The 13,007-nt window shown below is 37.3% G+C and overlaps 1 protein-coding gene across 13 annotated transcripts in view; it reads right to left on the minus strand.

Annotated features, from left to right (window-relative positions):
- The window catches only part of LRRC4C (leucine rich repeat containing 4C), a 1,285,379-nt gene that overhangs the window by 85,064 nt on the left and 1,187,308 nt on the right, over nt 1-13,007 (minus strand). The window lies entirely within an intron of this gene.

Raw genomic sequence — 13,007 nt, forward strand, 5'->3', positions numbered from 1 at the left:
AGGTTAATCAATTTTCCTGTTAGCTCATTAATAATGGTATCTGGTTGCACATAATCTGTAAATTATGGAAGAGCAAAATTTAAGAGGGGTGTGGTTGGAAAGACTGAAGAAGCTCAAGGTTTAGAAAATCTAAGTCTTCCATCTCCTACTTACATATGCAGAAACTTGGATAAAATGATTAATGATCGCTAGCATTTATGAGTGATTACTCCATTCTAAGCCCTTTATTGTGTGTTTACATGGATTATCTCACATAATATAGTAACTGTGTAACATTTAATATTAATACATATCCGCATTTTAATTCATTTTTAAAGTATTTCATTTTTAAAAGAAGTGAAGTATAAATATTAAAAAAATGCTTAAGAAAATAATCAGTGTATTATATCAAGTGCCTACATCAATTACCTAAATAAATCTTAACTGAATACAAAAAAAAATCCATTTTATAGAAAAGGAAACTAAGGCTTATTGAGAATAAGTAACTTTTGTAAGAAATAGTAAATACAGCTAGTAAATAGCAAAGCCAGGATGTAAAAATATTATTTTGCAACTATTAATAAGTTATAATTGAAGAGAGAGAAAACGATGGAAGGAACACAGATTGTATAGTTTTAAAAGGTCTGGGTTGAGTCCTGGTTCTATTACGCCCAAGGAATGTGTGTGTTTTGGCAAATTTTTTTTGTACCTCCTTATTTTCTTCTCTTTAAAATAAAAATTCCAGCTACTTTGCAACTCTGAGATACAAACTAAACAAGATAAACAGCACACAGTATATATGTATAAGGAAACAATGATAACATTCTTCATTTTTTTGTCCCTACAATAAATTTATTGTCACTCAATAATGATAGCAGTATTATTTTTACAGACCCTGGCACATGGTGGGCACTCAAATAATGTTAATGCCTTTTTGCATCTTTTCTCATCTCTCTTTATACAAGGACAATGAATTCATGACATAAATAGCGAGCTAAATAATTCAAATAAGAAAATGAATTAAAAAGGCAGCAATTCTAAAATACTGATGTTTTAACTGAAGAAGAATATGGCCTTGCATATACATATTGTTTTATTAAAAATAAACTTTGGAAAGAGAGCATTATAACCACCCTTACAAAGCAATTAGGGTCTTTGAAAAATACAGTCAAAGGTAAAGCCTAAATCAAAGATAAACGTTTATGAAAGCCAAGTGTCCATATGTGTTGAGTTTTCAGATGGGACAGATACTTCAGTGAGGTGAAATTCAAGACGAGTCTAAATACCCACAATCTCCTTAACATTCTGTGTAGTTTCACGTGACTAAAAGCTCTAAATTCTAACACGTTTTGCATTCGGATCTCCTTCCGCACCGTTATCTATATAATTCTCACTAATTTCACAGGATTGTCTGCCTATAAAAATTGGCATATTTCCTTCTCCATCGTGTTACCACTAGATTTGAATTTTACAGATAAACTCAATCAATCCCAAGAAAAGAGAACAACAAATTTGCTAGGGTCAAGAGAAGATTAAAGAGGGTTGTGGTTATAAATATCACTCAGGATGGTGGGGAAATGCATGTCCAAGAGCTACTTGGAGAACCACCGAATATTTGAAATTCTAGACTCAATTATGAAATAACAATGGGGCCTGATAAAATATTCTAGCTGACCGGCAGGTCAGCAAAGGACTTTAGAGTAACTAAGGGGCTCTTGTGGATTTTGAATCATAAACTTTGGGACTAAGAATTTTATATATATAAATATATATATATATATTTTATATAAATTTATATAAATTATATATATATTTTAATAGATATTTATCGTGGATATATTATATATAGATATATATCTTATTATATATATAATTTTATGTAGGTATATATAAAATTAAACCTAGGGTAAAGGTCCTGATTCCTCGCCATGGCTCCACGGCCCTTTGAGTCCCATCCCCTACTTGTCCACACACTCTCTCTGTTGCATCCACACTGGCCTCCATGTCATTCCTCTTCCAAGCCACATGGCAACCGCCTCAAGATCTCTGCACCTCCAAGTTTCTCTGCCTGGGAACATCTCCCTCTAACTACCTGCATGGCTTGTTCTCTCACCTTTTTTTTTTCCCCACTCAAAATCTCCTTGAGATGTCTTTTCTGACCACGCTGTTTATAACCGCAATCACTCCTCTACACCCTGCCCACCCCTCCATGTCATCTCTGAACTATCTAGACCTTTGCTCTCCAATATGGTAGCTACTATCCCCATGTGGTTTTCTAGGTTTATATTTAAATTAGTTAAAATGACAAAAGATTTAAAATTTGGTCCTTCAGTCACACTAGGGTTATTTCCTGGGTCTAACCGCCATATGTAGCCAGTGGCTATTATACTGGACAGTACAGCTATAAAAACTTTCTGCCAGTAAAGAAATTTCTATAAGGCAGTGTGGCTTTAGATACATACATATTTTATATATTTGTTTACTTTTGTACTCCCCTCGACCAACCCAGCCATGTATATCCTAAATTGTTAAGCTCCAAAAGAGCCAGGACTTTTGTCTGTTTTGTTCACTGCTTTATTCCCAGTGCCTAGAATAGTACTTGGTCCATTGTAGATATTCAAGAAATATCTGTGGAGGGAATACATGAATTAATGAATAACCATTCATTATTCCCCTCAATAAAGTCCGCAATAAGAGAAGAGTCGCATGGCGCCTCCTCTGAGGGAGTTTCAGCATGCCAAATCACCCTCCGCTGCATTTCACCAGGGCTACTTTATACGTTGCTTGTAATTGTCCAAATACCTCTGAACGTTAAATCTTTTAAGATGACAGTTTCCTGTAATCACTTGTCTTTCTGTGCTAGAATGAGAATCACTGAAATGCGTCAAGATTTATGGCAGAAAGGCCTGTCAACTCCTAAGCCTGCCAAAAATTGTTAACCATCATAAAAGTGTTAAGAGCTGAGCATTGAATCGGTTTTCCATATCCACACCACACTATGGTGCATCCATACAGATTCCTGGTGGATGGGGGCCATCAGTCCATCTATTTCATTTTATAGTTTAGATGTGCATTTGCCTTGTAAAATTCATTTTTTAATTCCTAATTATGCTCATTGGAATGAAGGCCTAAGTGTGAGAGATCACTACCCCCTGGGTGACCTTGCAACGGACACAAGTACTCTTGAAACTCTAATGCATTATTGCCAATACTATACAGGATCATTTGATTCATATTAAAAATCCAAATTATTAGCCAAAGAAACAGCTTTCAACTTGCAGCTAAACTAAAAAAGATCTAGATCTGCAGCGATTGAACTTATTTTTTTTAGAATTTAGAGGACTGAGTTAATTTTTATTATATTTTCCTTACTCTAAACAAATTGGAACTTCATAGAACATTAAAACAGGCACACTATATTTAAATAAAAATACTTAAAAAAAGAAAGCACACATAATCGTTTAATCCCAACACAATCCCTGTCAACATTTTGGCATATTTCTTAGTTCTTTTCAGTCTCCTTCCACCCCTATTTCTAAATACACACTTAATTCTATGTATCTCTAATTGACTTCCAGCTTTCCTCTCTTACCACTACAATAGTCCTTGGCATTCATGTGTGCAACTGTTGTTACTTTATTTTGAATTGCCCTGCCCTGTAATGATTTGTATTTTCTAAGATATAAAGCTGAATCATTCAGGGGCTGTGAATAATTTCAGCTGATGAATGAGTCTATTAGAGTGCCCATAATCTGAACCTGTGTGGCTTTTCTGCTCTGTCCTCACTGCTGTGTATGTGATGACTTGTGTTAATGGCGAGGCTGTCATTGAGAGAAGAGCACCAGTCAGACTTGGGTTCCCTCCACCCAATCTGCAGATATGTATTTCGCCAGGCATGGTACTAGCCCTGATACACAAATGGCTCATTTTTACTAGAGCTTTCTATGCCCCTGGTGCTGTGCCAAGCACTGTACCTCTATCTCATTTGATCCTCACAACTATCATTATCTCTGTTCTATAGTTAATACATCAAATGCATAGTGAGAGCCAGTAATTTACAAGTGATGAAGCAATGGCTCAGATTCAGGCATTCTGATTTTAGTCTCTCTCCCTCTTAACCACCATTGCTTCATTTGAAGTGCTTGGTTTTGGGAAACATTCAACTGCTTTGAGCCTTGGTATATTTTTATATATTAAATAAGATTCAGGGCAACTGAAGATGTCCTGGCACACTGCAAATAACCAGTAAGTGTTAGCTACTATTATTTTATACTATTAGTAAAAATGTAGACACCTTTGAAGGGAACAGGAAGGATTTCCTGTGGACGTCAAAAATTTACAGTATATAATAATCATTTTCCCATGGCATTAAGAGTTCTTTGGAAACCTTGTTTTAATGACTGCCTGTCAGTCCACATATGGATGTGTTATAACACATTTATGCCTTTCTTCTACCTCTAGGCATTTAGATTGCTTCTGAATTCAGTTTTCACTTAAGCAATGAAGAAAAGCAATGGATTTCAAAGATATAATCCCTGTACATTCAGTAAATATTTATCCATCACCTTCCATGTTAAAAATCCCTACAACAGAAACTTCAGTTACCACAATGAGTCCCATCGTGGATTAAGATGAGCACACAGGGAAGATGCCAGGCAAATGCTATTCAGGCTTCAAGGACAGAGGGACCGGGCTTACCAAGGAAGATCAAGTCCCCTTCTTAGGAGGTGACAGTAAAGTTTCAATAGGTAGGTAATGTAAACAGAACAGAAGGAAAACAAGGAATATGAGAGATGGTGATAAAGGCAGAAGGAACAGTTTAAGCAAAACCTAGAAAGTGGGCAAGCATGAACCAAGGTTCAGGAATAGTGAGTGGTCAGTCACCAGCCTGAGCAGAGCAAAGCCATATATAGGAAAAGATGAAGAAATTAAAAAAAGAAAAGAAAATATAAGATACTATAAGAAAAGGTTAGAAATATAGACTGTTTCCATATTAGAAAGGACTCTGAGTGGCTGGATCATGAGTCCATTCTTTATCATGTTTGCAGTGGGGAAATCATGATAGATTCCACTGAGTTCCATGGGTACCAGTTAAAACGGCAAAAATAGCATCACATAATATCATGTCATTAGAGAAGCAAGTGAGGCCTGAAGTAGGTGGGATGCAAGAGATGAAATACGTTGAGCAATCTTAAAAAAAAAAAAGGTATGAGAAAGAACACCAACACTTAAATACGTATAGGGCAGGAAAGGATGAGTGCTAACGTGACCCAGGGACTCAGAGCAGACAAACACAAAACATCAGGCCAGTTGAATGGCTCCTTCCAATCTCATGATCTTCTCTTCCATTGTTGAACAAGGAGAATCCAGGGGGATTACGCCAGATAAGAGCCAAAAACTCCCACTTAATAAAGGTCTAGGCAACCACTTCTGCCATTTCTTTTCAGATCCTTTAAGAAGGGACCAACCATGGCTGGGCTCAGCGTGTCTGTCCAGGGTGATGTTTCTGAAAGGTGCCTTTCTCATTTGCATGATTGGACAAAATCATTAGAGCACACACTATTCCAAAATGGCACCCAAGAGAACAGACAAGATACCAATAAGAGGGGTGTCTGCAGAATGAAATGTGCCAACCACAATTTTATCTGCGGTGCCTTTTGGGAAATTAATTCTTTGCTTCCTTTCCAAGACCTTCCATTCATGTATCCCTTTGCAAAACTAATTATTTTTAAATGACTGCATGTTTTCCATCCAACTGGAAGGCGCCTTCAGTTTCTGAAACTTATTTTACAAATGTTTTTCTACCTGCAAACTCCTTTTTAGAAAGGTTTTCTCTTCTAGGTTTTTTTCTTACTTAGATTAAATCCATTATTTCAATACACTGAGACATGCAGTTTGTAAAAATTAAAAGTAGTTTTGTGTGTTTGGACATGCATTTTACACAGAGAGATCATTTTGGAGATGAGATATGTTTTATCCAATTTAGCTTTACATCCCTCAAGTGATTCAGCTTCCAATATTTCCCATGAGATGACTTTCGAAATCCAATAGCTTTTTATTCTTCAGAGGCTGCCAAATACTCAATAGCCTTCACATTTATTAAAATCCTTATTATAGAATGTTGATCTGGGTTATATATAATTTCAGTTCCATTTAGCCTCTGTATCTTTCAACATGTGTGTATAAATCTCCACCCCACAATGTGAGTTTTATTTAATAACCTTTCATCTATTGATGTCTTGGTCCCCCAAATCCAATCCTTTCCTATTTGCCTATTTTTTTCAGCTTTCTGCAACTTCCATGTTTCAAGACTTGTAGCGCCCATAATAAATGCCATGTGACAAACACAATTTATAAAGACAAGGCACCACAGCCTAAAGACCATGATCTTTGACTCCGATAAACCTGATTCTTCGTACAATACTTTTACTCATTTTCCAGATGTATTTGAAAAAATAACCTACTTTCCTATGAGCCTATATTTATTAATTCATCGCTAAAATTTAAAATAAATAATAATTTTTACCTACAGATTTTTTTGTTGTTGTTGTTGAGATTAAACAGGGTAACAGATGTAAAAATGCTTAGCCTGCATGGAGTAAGTATTTAGTAAATTCCTGTCATTTTGGTCTCAAGACATCTTTCTGACTCCCCATGGACAAGTGGTCCTTCCTTTGCTACCACTTCTCTGAATTCTAATGATAGAGTCTCCTTCGTTCTTTGCTATGTTCTCTCAGTTGTTATTTAAAGGGCCACCTGAAGGCATAATGTTTTATGGTCCAGCAGTACTGGAGTGACAGATCAAAATGGCCTGGGACAAAAAGCAAAGATCTCACTGTCTTCCTTCAGTCTTCCTCTCCTGGCTAATCGCTCTACTCCTTTAAGTCTTCGCTTAAGCATTATAGTTTTGGGAAAATAGTCCCGGAAACTACTCCACCCCAGATGCAGTTAGGAGAATTGAAGAGCACAGCCAGTTCTGACACGGTATTTGCATCGTATCCACCAAACTAAACAGTTACTTCTCCTAGAGAACACGGTCTAACCCATTTTGTCTCCCCGTCATCCAGAAACAAACTACATGACCTAGAAGTTATTCATTCCATTTTTAAAACAAATATCACGAGACTCGGAGAAGTTCAGTGATTCGGCAGAAATGATAGAGTTAGTAAGAGAAATGCTGGCTTGGGCATTTAATCTCAAGGCACCTGATTCACAGTCCAGAGCTCATTCCATTAGGACTCAGACTACTATCCCATCCCTATCAGCAAACGAATTTAGGCTGGATCAATATTAGGCCAATAAATTAACTCTTTCTTTTGTCCTGATATACACAACAGAACAAAACAAAAGAAAACTCTGTGTACTTGCCGTGAGCAATTTTCTGCATTGCCTCAACTCCACCACAAAAATGCATTAAACTCCACTCAGTTGTGGAAGGTGGTTGCTGCCCTGGCAAACGACGTGGATTGTTGCCAGCAATATTTCCCTAGTACAGAGTTAGCTCCAAGCTTATATCTTCCCCTATGCCCAATGGGATGGAAAGTCATTTACAACCTTTCATGTAGCAGTAATCATCCTGCTTATATTTGAAAATGGTTTAAGGCCAGTTACAGACCATTTCTCCTTAGCTCTTGGTCAGATTTCACGGAGTCTATATAGAACACCTAGAGTGAGGCCGTCTTGTATGTTGCACAGAGCAGTGGGTCTAAGAAATTCGGGTTCTAGTTTGGTCGCTAGCCCTAATAAGCTCTATGATCTTGGGAAAATTCATTTCTGAGCCTCAGTTCTTAAGGATATAACATGAAGGGTCAGCCTAAATTCCTTTCCAGGACTGAGATGTAGCTGTTTCACATATATGTACACACACACACACACACACACACACACACACACACACAGAGCACATATTGCATTTGAATAGCTATTTAAATGCCTATTAGCTCAAAAGATACTGATTTAGAACTAGGGAAATAGCAATTCTCAGATTTTACACAGCCTTTTATCTCAGGATTCAAGGAGATCTTACATCATTTATTAACTGAATCTCACATCCACCATTCCTGAAAGGTGAGGTCGCAAAGGCTGTTATTCTCTGTCATCGCCCATCTGGTGCCATAACATAAAATTAACGTGGCAACACAGTGCACTGAGAGCCTAGCAACGCACATCAAGAGTGTCCACCTCTGCAAAAAAGAGGCTAGGCAGAGGACACACAGTGCAAATGAGCCGACTGCAGAAACGGGGATGGAGAGGTATGGAATTTTTATGGTGGAGATCTCTGGCAGATGAAACTGATTTTAAAATTAAGTATCATTTAAATAAGTGGTAAATCAATGATCGCGCCTCTCCCTCCTCCCAAGGGATTATCAGACCCTGTAAAGGTCACCCTATGTTTATCTCTTTTCATCTTCGTAAGCAGGTGATGCTCTTTGAAGATGATGATTATGATGATGACAGTTTTCAGCCTGCCTGCATCTCTAGTCTCTCTTCCTCCAAATACAGCTATTCTGCAAAGTTAGAATTAGGTCAATGCATTTATCACTGACGCTATTCCGCCCAAAATACTGATGACCTATCTGGTTCAAAAAGTCATAGAGCTTAGAGGACGGAGGAGAAAGATGTAAATTCTTAGGCTGATAGAGGGTTTGCAACTTCTCATTTGAATGCACAATCATTTTCCTGCATTCTCGAGTCAATTATTCCTTGTTGAGAGCAGAGGGTTACATAGACTATAGAAACAATGGGTGCTAAAAAGAGAAGGAAAGAGCATAAGAATACTAAGGGGGAAAAAAAGTACCATAAAATATCATAGATTGCTAAGCAGGGTTATTTAAAATATAAGAAACCTGAAATAGAACATGGATTTTTAATTAAAAAGAAAATGTAAAGATAGGCTCCAAGAACTACCACTCAGGGTAGACCTGCCACCTGCCAGGAAAGGAGGAAATGATGAGTCATCTGTTACCGCATTTAATCCAGAGAGCAATCTGCACCATAGGTTTATGAGCGCTGTTTTGCAAAAGAGGAAACTGAGGCGGAGAGAAGCGGAAGGAGGATTCGAACCCAAGTCTTTCTGACTCTAGAATGCCCAGGCTGGGCCAAAAGCCCTTTCTCTTTCCATTAACTCGCATCCATCTCACAGCTCATCCCTCTGCTCTCCTTCAATCGTCTCTTCTAAATCAAGTCCTTCCTATTAGAGCATCTCAACTACGCAGTATCAGAAAGGCTATGATATTTACTGAGCAACCTCCAAATGTGAAGCAGTTCATTCTTCCGCTGGGGCAAATCTAATTGAATTCTGATCCCCGTATTTGCCCATATTTGTGTGGCTTCCAGACAAACTGGCAAAGCGGAATAGACTATAGTTTGGACTTCATTCCAAGGAAGCTACGGCATCGATCGTGACTTGCAGCCTTTTTATGAGTCTGACTTCACAGTGAAACAAATCCCTCTCGGGGGAGGGGAGAAAACAAGTAATAAACTTTCCCTTTGCTTCCACGCTGAGCGCCATGCTATACAAATAATCCCACATTCATCTGGTTTACCGAAAGCACAGCACATGCACCGCAGCGACGAGCAGTGGTATGTTTCCAAAGCGCCCCACCATGAATTACAAGCAAGTGCTAACAGTGCTCCTTTGCTTGTGTGAGATCAGACTCACAAATCTTCCTCTCGGATATACGCCTCTCGTCTGCACCTGAGAGGTCTGTATTTGTGAATCACAGGTTCTCCCTTTGGTCCAGTTTTTCCTTCCTCCATATCATCAATAAGATAACACATAGATAAAGGATGCAGTAAGTTCCACTGTCAGGTTCCCCTTGGCATCCTGGGAAATGGTCTGTTTGAGGGTGGCTGCTCAAAAGCTGTTTGCTCAGCAAAGCCAATTATAGCTAAGGACCAATAAATAGGTATCTAACCACGACCCTCGTGTTTGCTGACAGAGCTGGGTCATCATAGCAGGTCAGGACGCGCAGGCCAAAAGAGATATGAGCTATGAAGGCACATCAAAGTTTCCATTCTTTCAAAAAGAGAGGGGAAAAGTCGTCGCTTGGAAACTCAGGGAGTAGTAATGCCATTTACTCAAGAAATATTCCAAGCAAATTTAACCTTCTGTTTTTCTACCTCTTCAAGGAGGAATTACCTTCTTTATCGATTCCTCCCCTCCAAGCAGCCTTTTCCTCTGTATCCGTGGCACTATTCCATTTATAACTCCAGATTTAAAGACATAGGTAAACATTCCATTTTAACCTATAGTTTATATTAACACCATCCCACATATTTGCCAGGATATCAAACTATTTAAAAACACACAAAAAATGAAAAAAAGGACAAAGAAGAAAACTGTTATAGTTCTTTTCCCAATTACTTTCCTTAGAAATGTAGAAACATTTCCCTAGATTCAGGGATGTTTAGGAATCTATATGCTCACAGATTTAAAAAAAAAAAAAACAAAAAAACCCTTCAAGGGACAATAGGATTCACCACTTCCTGTGCAGCTACTATGTTCCAGAAAATTTTGTACTTACACTTATGAATTAATAAGTGACCCTTAAAAGAGTATGGACCAGAAGGAAATTTCAGGAACACTCAGAATATGGTCAGGGACAACTTGTGATATTGTTCGTCATCGTGATGTTGATTATTTCTTTTCAATGACTAGTATCAATGAATAACATACTTCTCCATAAATAGGGACTGCTGTATGCGTCTCCCATCCAAATCCTGAGCAGGCGGGCATTTGAAAAGGACTCTAAGATTCATAGCTGGAACTACCCTTAGAAGCATAAAATATGAGATGGGAAGGAAAGAGAAATTCAGCAAGTATATCAATGTGGAAATGTGTATGAGGATGCTTTTGAAGTCCACAGATCAACAGAATTTAAAATAGTATTCCATGTTAAAGATAAACATTTTTAACTCACAGAAAAAGGAACAACATAGTGATAACACAATAACCAAGTCACTGGCTTGATTTTCTGAGATTTCCCTTCAACTATTGCTGCCTAGCAACTTGCAAATTGCTTTCTTATGCTGTTAATTTGGGGCATGTGTTTACCTAAAAGGGAGAGGAAGAAAATTGGCAGGGGATGAGGAGGACTTGATGACCAACTGGCCAAGGGCAGACACTGAATGAACATTGACCAGGACTTGGAGACTTCAGTGAGGTGATTTTGTGGGTGATGATACATTTAACAGGGTTTCAACATGTTGGAGGAGAAATCATTTTTGTAAGAGGAAGGAGCATAATGAATTTGTTTTAGGCAGAATGAATTTGAGATATCTATGGAACATCTACCTACAGATTGCCAAAAGTCGGATGAAAATAGGATTCCGGAGTAAGAAAAAGCGATAGAAATGACTGATAATCATTTGGTCGTCTTTGGCGTGTAGGTGGTAGATGAAGACAAGAAGCTGAATAAAAAATAGATACTTAGAAAGACTCCTTTAAGTTTCTATTTAACGTCTATTCTCTATTTTTTTAATGACCCACAAATATGTACAAAATAATTAGCCATATGTTATCTATAAGAGAGTAGGTACGTTCTTACTGTCAAAGGATGTACCACATGTTGTTGACATCATTTTTATTGCAATTACTTGCTTTCATGCTTGTTCCCTTACAAGACTGTAAGACTCTTAAGGACAGGTTATAGTTGTTGGCAGAGAGTAGAGTTCTAGTAAATATCTGTTTAAATAATGAATAGAGAAATGAATGAGTGAATGAGAGAAAGCAGGATATAGAAACTGAGCCAGAATCTCAACTCATGTGAAATCGTATCTTCATGGCTAACATTTAACATCTGCGTTATGGTAACTTCCCAGAACATAAATAACCACCCCCCCAGATGCAAAACTAAACTAATTTTACCAAATATGTCTATAAGGCTGTATGTTATTTTGAGTATCACTGTGCAACCATTTGTGTTGTAATAATCAATAGCTAATACAGTGTATGTATGTGCATAGATGTACATTTGTATCTGTGTATGTAATCTTATATCAAATTATCTACTCATATGATTTACAATAAACCATATAGTCAATGTATGATAAAAAATTATATCTAAACTATATATGCAAATTTTAAATATATTAAATATTATGTGTTAAGTGCTAAATCAAGCACTTTGTCTAAATGATCTCATTTGATTCTCCCGTACTGAATAGGTTATATAGATGTTCCAAATAGAATGTCCAGTTTTTCTAACTATGTCATTCAAGACCCTACACAACACAGCTCTGTGTATACATATTTAATCTTCACACAATTCATATTTCACATGGCATATATTTTGTATGCATAGATGTTAAGTAAATATCTTATTTCAATATATAAAGTTTGTATTTTTTGTCAGAGCACTCATGGCTATAACCAAGAACTCATGAGTCAACATTTTTATATCTCTCCTATTATGCAAAGAACGAAATGGAAGACCACTTCTACTCAATTCCAACTTTCTCTGTAAGATAGGACAAGTGAAATTTTCTATTATGTGCAATGGCTTATTGAGTTAGACATTTCCTATTGCCAATACATTAAGGTACATCAACTTAGACCACAGTTTTGTAAGGACAGTGGGGGGTAAAAATCACTTGCTATGAAAATTTGCTGATTAAATGCAATACGTGACAGTTTTTAAGTATTATATAAATACGATTTCATTTTGATTATTGCTGTGTAGTTTCACTCATTTGGAAACAGACTATTCATCAGCTGTAACCCTCTGGAGCATTGCCAAGAACAAGGTGGAAGGTAAACAAGCCAAAATGAATCTTTCCAAGTCCAGAAACTAAATATCAACCTTCCTCTCACAGAGAACTTTTAGGTCTTATTTCTCAGAAACTGTTTACTTCCATTGGAGACACAAGTTGGACAGCTTGCATCACATCTTGACTGGACCACCACAGCAGCAATCTAACTGGTGTCTCTGCTTCCAATCTTTCCTACTCCTAAGTCATTCTTCACATGAAAATCTGTCACATTAACAAGAAGAATAAATTTTCTAATGGCTTACCATTGTCTATCA

This window comes from Vicugna pacos, chromosome 10 (assembly GCF_048564905.1).
Source record: "Vicugna pacos chromosome 10, VicPac4, whole genome shotgun sequence".
Lineage (NCBI taxonomy): Eukaryota > Metazoa > Chordata > Mammalia > Artiodactyla > Camelidae > Vicugna > Vicugna pacos.